The sequence below is a fragment of the Cololabis saira genome, chromosome 17 (assembly GCF_033807715.1).
Source record: "Cololabis saira isolate AMF1-May2022 chromosome 17, fColSai1.1, whole genome shotgun sequence".
Classification (NCBI taxonomy): Eukaryota; Metazoa; Chordata; class Actinopteri; order Beloniformes; family Belonidae; genus Cololabis; species Cololabis saira.
In genome coordinates, this window is record NC_084603.1 from 1,601,927 (window position 1) to 1,614,449 (window position 12,523).

General features: G+C 42.5%; 1 protein-coding gene across 1 annotated transcript in view; it reads right to left on the bottom strand.

The window, feature by feature from the left end:
* The window catches only part of psda (pleckstrin and Sec7 domain containing a), an 80,266-nt gene that overhangs the window by 43,268 nt on the left and 24,475 nt on the right, over nucleotides 1-12,523 (bottom strand). The window lies entirely within an intron of this gene.

Here is a 12,523-nt window from a genome sequence, read left to right on the forward strand (position 1 = left end):
TCTTCCTGCCACCAATGAGGGACCAGCATCCGGATGTTTCTGTAGACGGTTCCTTCCTGCCGTCAGCAGTTCGTTCACCAGGACACAAATAACAGAAATAACAGAAATAACAGAAATAACCGCCCAACGGAAGTTCCACAAACGCACAGACCGATCCACAAATGCACATGCCGATCTACAAATGCACAGACCGATCCACAAATGCACACGGCGATCCACAAATGCACATGCCGATCCACAAATGCACATGCCGATCCACAAATGCACAGACCGATCCACAAATGCACATGCCGATCTACAAATGCACAGACCGATCCACAAATGCACACGGCGATCCACAAATGCACAGACCGATCCACAAATGCACATGCCGATCCACAAATGCACAGACCGATCCACAAATGCACATGCCGATCTACAAATGCACAGACCGATCCACAAATGCACACGGCGATCCACAAATGCACATGCCGATCCACAAATGCACAGACCGATCCACAAATGCACATGCCGATCCACAAATGCACAGACCGATCCACAAATGCACAGACCAATCCACAAATGCACAGGGGTCAAAGACGTATAAGGCCTTTGAGTAGCCCATTTTTAAAATACTTAAAATAAAGATATTTTTGGCCATTTTCCAAACATTTGAAATGTAGTGTACACATACATGTATGTGAAAACTTCAAACAAAGGTATTTTAGTGTTTTTAAACCTTTAAACCGTCATTTGGGGCGACCATTTATCTCAAAATGAATAGGGTGGTCACCCCACATGATATCAAAATGTGACGTATACACTGCAGCAGTTAGAAAGAGGATTTATTTGTAAAGGAGAGAGAGACTACTGACCTGCAGGTTGTCTCTCTGGGACCCTCATGGAGTAACTGGCTGATGCAACATCCTCTTTGAGATGATTGTCAATATAAAAGTCCCTCAATTGTATTTTTTTCATGGTCACCCCAGATGATAATTCAGACAATGAACATATTCGTACAAGATTAGTTTGTGTATTATGATTGAAATGTGTGTACAAATGTTCCATAACTTTGTCAATAAATCTAAAACAAGTTTGAAAGTATGCCCAATAGGGCAAGCATTATTTTTAAATTGTTTTAATGTGATTTAAAACCAGTTGTCCAAACAGAAGTCAAGGCCGGACGGTCACCCCACATGATGTTTTCACACTTCAGATGGCAGAAAATGACCAATAACCAACATGTTTAAATAAAATAAGAGTGGGCACATGTAGAAGGAACGTATTAGACATACATGTTATATTTTTTATTCATTTTTATGTTTATTATTAGGTAGAAAGTTCCATCGGACAGAAAAAGTAAGCGTCACGTCTTTGACCCACAGACCAATCCACAAATGCACAGACCAATCCACAAATGCACAGACCGATCCACAAATGCACAGACCAATTCACAAATGCACAGACCGATCCACAAATGCACAGACCGATCCACAAATGCACAGACCGATCCACAAATGCACAGACCGATCCACAAATGCACAGACCGATCCACAAATGCACAGACCAATCCACAAATGCACAGACCGATTCACAAATGCACAGACCAATCCACAAATGCACACGCTGATCCACAAATGCACAGGACAACATTCACAAATGCACAGACCGATCCACAAATGCACAGACCGATCCACAAATGCACAGACCAATCCACAAATGCACAGACCGATCCACAAATGCACAGACCGATCCACAAATGCACAGACCGATCCACAAATGCACAGACCGATCCACAAATGCACAGACCGATCCACAAATGCACAGACCGATCCACAAATGCACAGACCGATCCACAAATGCACAGACCGATCCACAAATGCACAGGACAACATTCACAAATGCACAGACCGATCCACAAATGCACAGACCGATCCACAAATGCACAGACCAATCCACAAATGCACAGACCAATCCACAAATGCACACGCTGATCCACAAATGCACACGCCGATCCACAAATGCACAGACCGATCCACAAATGCACAGACCGATCCACAAATGCACAGACCAATCCACAAATGCACAGACCGATCCACAAATGCACAGACCGATCCACAAATGCACAGACCGATCCACAAATGCACAGACCGATCCACAAATGCACAGACCGATCCACAAATGCACAGACCAATTCACAAATGCACAGACCGATCCACAAATGCACAGACCGATCCACAAATGCACAGACCGATCCACAAATGCACAGACCGATCCACAAATGCACAGACCGATCCACAAATGCACAGACCAATTCACAAATGCACAGACCGATCCACAAATGCACAGACCGATCCACAAATGCACAGACCGATCCACAAATGCACACGACGATCCACAAATGCACAGACCGATCCACAAATGCACAGACCGATCCACAAATGCACAGACCGATCCACAAATGCACACGACGATCCACAAATGCACAGGACAACATTCACAAATGCACAGACCGATCCACAAATGCACAGACCGATCCACAAATGCACAGACCAATCCACAAATGCACAGACCAATCCACAAATGCACACGCTGATCCACAAATGCACACGCCGATCCACAAATGCACAGACCGATCCACAAATGCACAGACCGATCCACAAATGCACAGACCAATCCACAAATGCACAGACCGATCCACAAATGCACAGACCGATCCACAAATGCACAGACCGATCCACAAATGCACAGACCGATCCACAAATGCACAGACCGATCCACAAATGCACAGACCGATCCACAAATGCACAGACCAATTCACAAATGCACAGACCGATCCACAAATGCACAGACCGATCCACAAATGCACAGACCGATCCACAAATGCACACGACGATCCACAAATGCACAGACCGATCCACAAATGCACAGACCGATCCACAAATGCACAGACCGATCCACAAATGCACACGACGATCCACAAATGCACAGGACAACATTCACAAATGCACAGACCGATCCACAAATGCACAGACCGACCCACAAATGCGTAGGACAAGATATATAAATGTATTTTTGATGCAAACACAAATATAACCTGATTTATAAACGTTTTTTTGTCTGTGAGCTGCGCTGGATTTGTGTGTGAGTTTTGAGACTCCCCTGACGTGACTCGATCCACAAATATGTTTTTTTAACACGGAAGGATCTGCAACCAATCAGATGTCTTCCTTTATTTCAGCCAATAATAAGAGCTCACCCCACGTGGGGGACGATTTACTCTAAACCAATCAGATTAAAGGGACGATACACCTGCTGTTTGAACTGCATTTGCATTGTTTGTTGAGTAAAGTGATTAAATATTTGGAGTTGGTGGAGTAAAGATAAATAAACCAAACAGCAACTCGGATGGAGAGGAGATCACTCTCTGCTTTTCTGGTGATCTCGTAAAGAAAACAGAGATGGTTTGTAGGGCCGTCCAACCAGAGCCTTCAGGAGATTGGAGAGCTCCAAGTCTGTATGAGAAACATTAAATATCTCTCTCAAATCCAGCAGATGAGAGGAACGTGAGCAGCAGAAACACGCTGTTATTTTCCAGGGCGGGTCGACCCGGCAGAACCACAACAGCCCGACCGCCGGCAGCTGAGTCACCGACGAAGACCAACACGGCCAACAGGGAGAACCGAGGTCCGCCCCCCCGGGCCCAGCAGAACCCAGAGTCCAGAGTCCAGAGTCCAGAACCCAGAGTCCAGAACACAGAACTCAGCGGTCCCTCCTCTGGTCCCAAAACCCAAACCACTGTTCTGAAATTACTAGTGATGCAACAAACGTTCGGTAACCCAAATTGTTCGGCGGAAAATAGCAAAAAAACATTTTATGTTCAGTGGAATAAGTGGGGAAAAAAATGAACAATTAATAACGGCGTGGTGACGCAATCAAACAGGGAACAGCGTGGAGTGAGTGAGCGGCGTGTGGTGTTAAATTCAGCAAACATGTCAGCATGTCAGATCATTACTGGAATGTGGGGAAAAGCAGAGGAGAAATGATCCAGGCTGAGTTGGATTTGGAAAAGCCGTTTGGTGATGGCTAAGCGGAAGCTAACTCAGAATGTGTCACTTGCACACTTTGGGTTCACATCAAAAAAGGTGTGAGTGTGAGCCAGAGATGAGGAGAGAGACGATGTCACAACAGAGGGTCCCGTTCCTCTCCCCCCTCTGGTGAAGGAAGTGAAGTCCGTTCCTCTCCCCCCTCTGGTGAAGGAAGGTAAGTCCGTTCCTCTCCCCCCTCTGGTGAAGGAAGTGAAGTCCGTTCCTCTCCCCCCCTCTGGTGAAGGAAGGTAAGTCCGTTCCTCTCCCCCCTCTGGTGAAGGAAGTGAAGTCCGTTCCTCTCCCCCCCTCTGGTGAAGGAAGGTAAGTCCGTTCCTCTCCCCCCTCTGGTGAAGGAAGTGAAGTCCGTTCCTCTCCCCCCTCTGGTGAAGGAAGTGAAGTCCGTTCCTCTCCCCCCTCTGGTGAAGGAAGGTAAGTCGAGGCCGAGTGCTCCGGGGCAGATGCTACTGCGCCCCCGCTGCTAGAGACTTGCTTTAACTTAAGGTAAGAGGCCAGCCTGCTCAATATGGCCTGAACCCACCTGAGAGCTAATGTTTTTTTTAATTATTGTTATTATTATTTTCGTTATGGCCTGTTATGAGTGTGATTTATGTGTAAGCTGCGTGAACCCACCTGTTTAGAGCCATCATGTTTTTTTTTTTTTTAATTTTGCGTGATCACCTGTTATGAGTGGAATTTGTGAATGTGTTCACACAGCTGTGTTAAAACATAATTTCCTGGATGGTTACATAACGTTAAATAATCAGTAATCATTGTGCAGGCTGAGGATCTGTTTAATTTGAATGCACAATTCCTTTTTATTGTATTTTTTTTTATTTATCTAAAAAAATACATTAGCCTATTTTAATTTTTTATTCGTTTCTGCAATGCACTGGTCGTGCGCCAGTGTCTTATACCTGGCATTTATTCATTAAGTGCACTAGTGTGGTGCCAATTAATGACTTTTATTTATTTTAATTATCAGATTTAATTTGTCAATAACATTCTGCATCGTAATGCGCAATTTTACCTCCTGTTTGTAACACAACGTACATCTAAAATGGTTAAAAGGAGGGGGCACGGTGGCGCAGCTGGTAGTGCAGCGGTCTCACAGGTTCTGGGTTCGATTCCCGCCGGGGGACGCTGTGGGTGCTGAAGTGCGTGTTAGTTCCCCCATGACTTCGGTGCCCACACCATGGGTGGGGTTGGCGAAAGGATCTTTCTGTGTGGAGTTTGTATGTTCTCCCCGTGTTCCCCTGGGTAGCTAGTGTGAGCTACCCTCACAAAAACATGCACACAGTCCTGGGCTCTACTGCCTCCTCTGGCCAACCGGGGCGCCAGATGGGGTGGGGAGGATCCGAACGGAATAACGTGATCCTTCCACGCGCTACGTTCGGCCGGAGAAGCCCCACCCTGTCTGGTGAAAAGATGCGGCCTGCTCACTCCTCAGGTTAAGGAGGAGACCTGAGCTCAGTGCAGGGCCCTCCCGGGGTTGGTAGAGGATGGCAATGCCCAGGACTGTCAGTAGGTACGGGGGGGCACGGGGTGGTAAAAAAATGGGAAAAAAACTGGGATAAAAATATTTAAAAAAAAAAAAAAAAAAAAAAAAATGGTTAAAAGTGTGCGTGTATTTGTCATAGGCTATAGTAGGCTGATTGTATTGGTTTATTGTATAGGGCCACACTGTTTAAAAAACAAAACAAAACGCGATTTAAGGACCCCCCCGAATATATGGATGGGTATTTCGCACACTGTATATATATATATATATATATATATATATATATATATATATACATATATATATATATATATATATATATACCGACGAGGCGTGTCCTGGTTACCATAGCGACCCCCCAGAGTGACAGCGGGACGGACCAATCAGGAGCCAGCTCACCTGTAGACGGCGGGGAAGGGCGGGGCCTCCAGGTACCGGTCCTCCAGAGCTCCGCCCCCCCAGCACAGCAGGTATCTCGCCATGGCAACGCAGCCGCCAATCAAACGGCAGCCACACCCCTCGGCCGGCAGGGGGCGGGGCCGATGACATCACAGGGGGATGACATCATCTCCTGCCAGCTCTCCATCTGGCTTTGTGTTTCCCAGCGTCGGATTCCCTCCTCCGTCTGGTTTTCCTCTCCTCCTCCTCCTCCGTCTGGGCGCTGCTTCTCCTCCTCTTCCTCCCAGTTCTCCTTCTCTTCCTCAGAAACTCTTTTCCTCTCTCTTTTCCTCCCTTCTTTCCTCTGTTCTTTCCTCTCGGCCGCGGCGTCTCCCAACTTTCCCTGCGTCCTCCGTCCTGTCTTCCATCAGCTGTTCCTCCTCCTCCTCTTCCTCCTCCTCCGGGGGGACGGAGGTATGTGTTTCCTCCCCCGGCCAGCCGAACCCGGGTCGCCCCTCCTCCTCTCCTCCTCCTCCTCCTCCTCCTCCCCTCTTCCTCTCTTTGTCTCATCTTACCTTCCTCTCCCTCCGGTTCGTCTTCCTGGAAGTTTCTCCCCCTCTTTCTCCTGCAGGACTCTGGTTTCAGACCACAGTTATTCCTCCAGGAACAATAAAACCCAGAATACTCTCAAATACTCCCTTCTGCCCCTCCTATTCCCCCCTTTCCCTCCGAGAGGCTGGAAAACCCTCTCAAGATGTTTCTGACCCGCCCTGAGAGGAATGAGGAGGCTGTTGTTGATCTGAACTCTCACACACGGAGAAAGTTGGAGTTAGAACCAGAAACTGGATCTAAAACGTGGAAAAATGTCTCCAGAACAGAGAGTGGGATTCTGGGATTGTTGAGACGAGCAGAGACTCCACAGAGAAGCGGGTCGGAGGTCGGAGGTCAGAGACAGCAGATGGAGGATCAGCATGAATGACCCAGATGAAGGAGTGATGGGGGGGGTGATGGTTGAAGACTGAAAAATAGTTTTTTCCAACCGCTGTCAGAGCCATAAATGTCTCAAACATTCTGTAAGTCTGTATATTGTTTTTATATTGTTGTTTTTATATTGTTTTATATCTTTATTGTTAATATTGCACTCTGGTTTTTGTTGTACTGAAGGCCTGCACCTTTCCTTGCACTTGTTACAATGACAATAAAGAGAATCTTGAATGGTGATGGGGGAGTGAACCCATCTGGACTTCCCCTGAGAGGCTGGAGTGTGAGGGCGTGCACGTGAGGGCGTGCACGTGAAGGCGTGCACGTGAGGGCGTGCACGTGAGGGTGTGCACGTGAGGGCGTGCACGTGAGAGCGTGCACATGAGGGCGTGCACGTGCACGTGAAAGCGTGCACGTGAGGTCTGAGGTTTCCGTGCAGCAGCAGCAGCTAGTGGGTGTGATCCTGGTTTTGTTTTTTTGGGCCTGAATTCCTGACAATAAAGTCTGGGCTTGAATGTGGATTCTGGGGCCACGCCCACTTGAGAGGCCCCGCCCCCTGGGAGGGAACAAGAACCAGGTTGTGTCCGAAATCGCATACTTCCACCCTAATGAGTAGCAAAATTAGTAAGTGAGATTGTTTAGTGCATCCGAAACATCTATTCATACTCATTCTGGAGAAATGTATTAGTGTGGATTGATGGACACTAACTAAGCAGAAACTTCCCACAATGCAATGCAGCGGTGTTTGGTTGCTAAGTGATACGTATATGTCATAAGTATAATATTAAGTACAATAATATTATTATTAGTGCCTCTGGCGCAGCCATTGTTATCCTGCGTGTTTATTTTTTTTATTAATTTTCCGGACAGATTTCGGTTCGCTGCTCCTCCTACAGATTTCGGAAGACCCAGGTGCATCATATATCAAAACGTGCGGCTCGATCGGGAATAGTGTGCTATGACCTTTGGTGTTGAAATTCCCATTTTCCCCAAAGTTATTGCCAAAGAAACCCATTCAAAGTGGATGGGAAAAAGTAAAAAAAAAAAAGCCAAATTCACCTTTTTTCAGAGTCACATAACTTTCTCATACCTGCACGTAGAAATGTAATTCAAACTTCAAAACGGAGGAAAGCGTCTCTTCTCTCCAAACCTGAAACTGTTTTTTCCTAAGATGTAAACTTTTCAAGATATGAGCACTCAAGTGAGGACTGGAAATCACTTTTTTGTCAAATCTAGAGTGCGGGTGTCGGTTGGTAGAGTGTGAGAAACAGTAAAAAATAACCAGAATTTTTATTTGTTTTTTATTTATTTTATTTGTTACTGGGATTGTAACTCGAGCTCACGGCCAAACCGTAAAAAGGGGACAAATAATTTTTAGTCAGAATGTAGACATAGGTGTTGAGATTCATAAAATGTGACTTTGACAGGCGGGGTATGCACAAAATTTAAACGGGGGGGCTAGAGCGCCAATACCTGTCTCAGTCTCCATTGACTGTAATGTAATCAAAAGTTTTCTTCAAAAGAATCTCACTCTGTCTTCGCACTGAGCTTATTCAATCATTTTAAGGAATATCTGAATAAAATTAAGATTATCAGAATCTGCCGGGTTCTGTGTCTCTCACAATGTTTTCGTTTCTCTGCTACGAGCTACGGTTTTCTCACAAATCGGAGTGATTTGAGACCTTGTCACAAGGCAAAATCTGGGTTTTTCTCACAGCCAAACCGGAAGGTTCTGAAGTCGAGGTTCTTGTTGCCGGGGCAACCAGAGCTCAGCTGCTGACTCATTCAGCCAGAACTGGTCACATGACTCAGTCAGTACAGACTATGAAAATGAGTATGCAAGATTTTTTAGTGCGTCCGAAACATTAGAACGTACTCAATAGTATGCACTATTCATACTCAGTAGTATGTACTATCCATACTCAGTAGTATGCACTATCCATACTCAATAGTATGTACTATCCATACTCATTCCAGAGAATTTTTTTTAGTGTGGATTGATGACACTAGCCGAACAGAAACTTCCCACAATGCAATGCAGCGGCGTTTGGTTGCTAAGTGATACGTACATGTCATAAGTATAATATTAAGTATAATAATATTATTATATAATATTAATATTATAATATTCGTATTTAATAATATTATATAATGTAATCTTGTTTGGGCCAGAATAAACGGTAAAGAGCGGTGCTGCTACTGCTGCTGTGTCAGGTTACCATGGTAACAACTCCCCCCCCTCCCTACGGCAGGAAGTGCCGTGTGGCTCTGAGTAGTACGTCTGAATTAATGCATACTACTGATATTTACTCAAAGGTGTGCTGAACTTAAGTATACTTTTTAGTATATACTTTTTAGTATATACTGTACGGCATTTCGGACGCACCACAGGACTGTAGTTGGACTTCAGAACCAGAACCTCCTGATCTCCTGAACGACGGCTGAAACTCAGTTTCAGGAACCAGGTCCAACCGAGTCCCAGTTCTGGGTTTCAGGTTCCAGAGTCGGTTACCGTGACGATAAAGAGGCGGCCTGGTCGCCGTGGCAACGCCATGGAAGCAGAAGTGATCTCCCTGAAAACGTGGTGATGGTTTATTCAGACTAGAGTAGGAACGGAGGAGAGAGAGACCGGAGGAGAGAGGGACCGGAGGAGCTGATCCAGGAGAACATTCCAGAACCAGATCCGGAAACAAATCCAGAAGAAGATTCCAGAAGCTACACATGCACTTTTTCATTGCATTTAAAAATATAATATTTTACTGTATTTTTAAGTATTTTCTTGTATTTTAAAGTATCTTAAAGTATTTTATTGAATTGTATTGTATATTAAAGTAATTTATTGTATTTTATTGTATTTTACAGTATTTTTCTTGTATTTTATTGAATTTTAAAGTATCTTAAAGTATTTTATTGTATTTTATCGTATATTAAAGTAATTTATTGTATTTCATTGTATTTTACAGTATTTTCTTGTATTTTAAACTATCTTAACGTATTTTATTGTATTTTGAAGTATCTTAAAGTATTTAATTTAATTTTGAAGTATCTTAAAGTATTTTATTGTATTGTTGCTGGTGTTCTTTTCTTGTCTGACAATAAAGACATCTAATCTAAATCTAAATATCAGAAAGTGCTACGAATATTAGCAGATGAGAAAAAACAAAAAATATTTGGTTTTGCTGCAAAGAAAAAAGATAATTTCTGCTTCTTTTTTGCTTTTTCCATCATCAGCTTCTTATTAGAAACTGTTCTGTGTAACTTTTATCGGATAAATGGCTTTTATTCTAAAAAAAGATTCTTTTTATCATAACTTTTGCTCAAATGTGCCTGAAATGATGTTTTACTAAAACATTAATTAACTTGCACTTTAACAGTTGCATAAAAAACAAATAAAAGTCTAATTATAAACTTCACTAGATCGACTGAGAGAGATGATTGTTATATTTATATTTGATATTGATCACTGATGAGGAGGAAGTTACCAACAACAGCATGAAATACTGAGCTACAGCAGTTCAAATTAAGATCATTCATTCATTCATTCATTCATTCATTCATTCATCCATCCATCCATTCCAGCATGTTGAGACTGCAGCAGCACCAGCAGCTCTGCTGCCCCCTGGTGGCGGCTCGGCGGAACTGCAACAGCTCTCAGGACCAGACCGGTTCATCACTGATTTAAAGAGTAAAACATCTCTAGTAAACATCTCTATCGAACCCATCATGCAAAACAACTAAATATTTTATTTTGGTTTATGGCAACAGATCTAATTAAAGCCAAACTTGAAAGATGTATTTAAAATGTATTTAGACGACCTCGTTGCAGCTAATCCTTGTCCAGTGTTTGACATTATTATGTTTTGCCTTTGTTTTATTTTGACCTTTTTTTGTTTGTTTGTTTTTTATTGTTGTATATTTTATTGTTTTATCTGTTGTATATCTTTTTTTTTCTACTTATTATTAATTATGAATTGTTTTCATCAAATGCTTAGGTCCGAGGGGTTTGGAAGGGAGTGAAAATATGTGTTAATGTTTGTTTGACATCATTGCGGATGCCACCGTTTATAATAACAAAAAATGAAATATATATATAAATAAAAACATTTGATCACAAAAAAAAGAGTGAAACATATCACAGGTAAATTACAGAAACCTGAAATCCTCCAGAAGACTGAGAGAATTCTGAAACAACACGACCAGAACCGAGTCATGAACGAACAGAACCTGAGGACTTTTCTATGGACTCGCAATTAAATGTTAACTATCATATGATTTGAAGAACAAACGGGTTTAAAGTAGTGGTGGGACTCGATTAAAATAATTTATGTAATTAGAGGCTTTGTAATTAATTAATCGCATATGAATATTTGACACGAGAAGCAACATTTTTCAATATAAATGGATTCTGGTTTATGACTGAATCATTGAACTGACACATAAATTAACTTAAACAACAAAATTGTGTTTATTTTGATAACTGAGTGTTAACATAAAGTGCAATATGAATAATAGGAATATGATTAGCATCGTCCACAAGGCACAAACTTAAATTCAAGTTAGCTATATTCAAGTTTTTTCAGGACTTTTTGTAAACTTTCTAAGTCTTAAACACATTTTTTTTGTTTAGTAAAATTAAAAAACAGCTAGCTGCAACATGTTTGGCAGTGAATTGGTAGCGGAGGCTGGTAGGGCTCCGGGGATTCCGCTGATTCCGGCAAATTCTTTCTTGCACAATTTGCACTCAACTGTGATTTTATCCAGGTTGTAACTCGGTAGTTTTTTAAAAACTAAAGTTTCCGCCCAGTGAACCAGCAACAACTTCCATCGTTTCAGTTTCCATTGTTGTTTCTAGTGTTGAGTTCTGTGCGTCAGTATTACCGGGAACTCTTACCGGGAACTCTTACCGGGAACTCTTACCGGGAACTCTTACCGGGAACTCATGCAATGAGAAACGTTCTGCACTGTTTGGAGTGCAAAAGTAAATTGCGATTAAATGCAAAAAATTTTTTGGCGTGTTATTTTTCTGTAATTAATCAAATCGTAATTAACGTGATAAAGTCCCAGCCCTGGTTTAAAGGTAACGAGGTCTGGACTGATCCGTGGTAGAACCGAGCTGCTTTTACAGAACCAACAACCAGCTGGTCCTGGTTTCTGGACTTCATGGGTCCAATAGGACCAAACAAGGTCCGAGTCAGACCGAGTTCTGTATTTTATTGTACTTTAAAGTATCTTATTGTATTGTTGCTGTTGTTGTTTTTTTCTTTTTCTTTGCAAACCAAAAGGTGCAATCTCAATTTCACTGAACTTGTCCAGCGACAATAAAGACATCTAATTTAAATCTAAATCTAAACATCAAAAAGTGCTTCGATTATTAGCAGATGAAAAAATAAAAAATAAAATCTGTTTTTTCTGCTTCTTTTCTGCTTTTTCCATCCATCAGCTTCTGATTGGAAACTGTTCTATGTAACTTTTATCTGATAAATGGCTTTTATTCTAAAAAAAATATTATTTTTATTATAATTTTTTGCTCAAATGTGCCTGAAATTATGTATAACTTTAACATTAATGAACCTGCATCTTAACAGTTGCATAAAAAAAT